This window comes from Nematolebias whitei, chromosome 11 (assembly GCF_014905685.2).
Source record: "Nematolebias whitei isolate Nwh7 chromosome 11, NemWhi1, whole genome shotgun sequence".
Taxonomy (NCBI): domain Eukaryota; kingdom Metazoa; phylum Chordata; class Actinopteri; order Cyprinodontiformes; family Rivulidae; genus Nematolebias; species Nematolebias whitei.
The window spans coordinates 31,003,483-31,004,179 of record NC_056508.1 but is presented as its reverse complement, the minus strand read 5'-3'; positions in this window follow the sequence as shown (position 1 = coordinate 31,004,179).

The following is a 697-nucleotide window of genomic DNA, read 5'->3' as shown; positions in this document are numbered from 1 at the left end:
ATATATATGTATTTTTATATCTATATATATATATATATAAAACCTTGAAGGACCAGTGTAATAGATTCACACTGCCATCGTGCACGGTAGGTCATAAAAAATTCAAGAAGAAAGCATCTCTGATTTGTTTGCATTGATAAATGCTGCCAGCAGCAAAAGCAAATTCCTTGATTATAATTTTCCAACCGATTGTAAAGAAAATGTCATACATAAAGCAGTCCATATCCACAAGTTTGTATACTTTACCAGATAGGTACTCTTGAAACATTTTGCATTTTACTATTCTTAAAAAATTAAAGGCCTAGTCAACTTTGAAGGAACGCATCCCACCATCTGTAATGCCAGTTTTAGACAAAGATCATGCTGAGAAATGTTGGATCGTTTTTTTGGTCAAACATTCTTTAAAAGATTATATACAATTAAATGCAAAATTATAAGACATCACACTCAGAGTATGTTTTGTGAATGACTCACCACTTCACTGTCAATTTTAGGTCAATATCAGTCAAACTGATTGGGTTGTAGTCATTTTGTGCTGACTAATGCCAATTAGCTGTGATGGCAAACCTGGAATGGATTGACTAAACTGTCATTAAAATGTTCAGGTATTTTGCTGATAGACACTGTTTACTTTAATAGTTAACAGCAAAGTTTAAAGTGGACCCTGTGCAATAAGACCCAATCAGAGTTTGTGTTG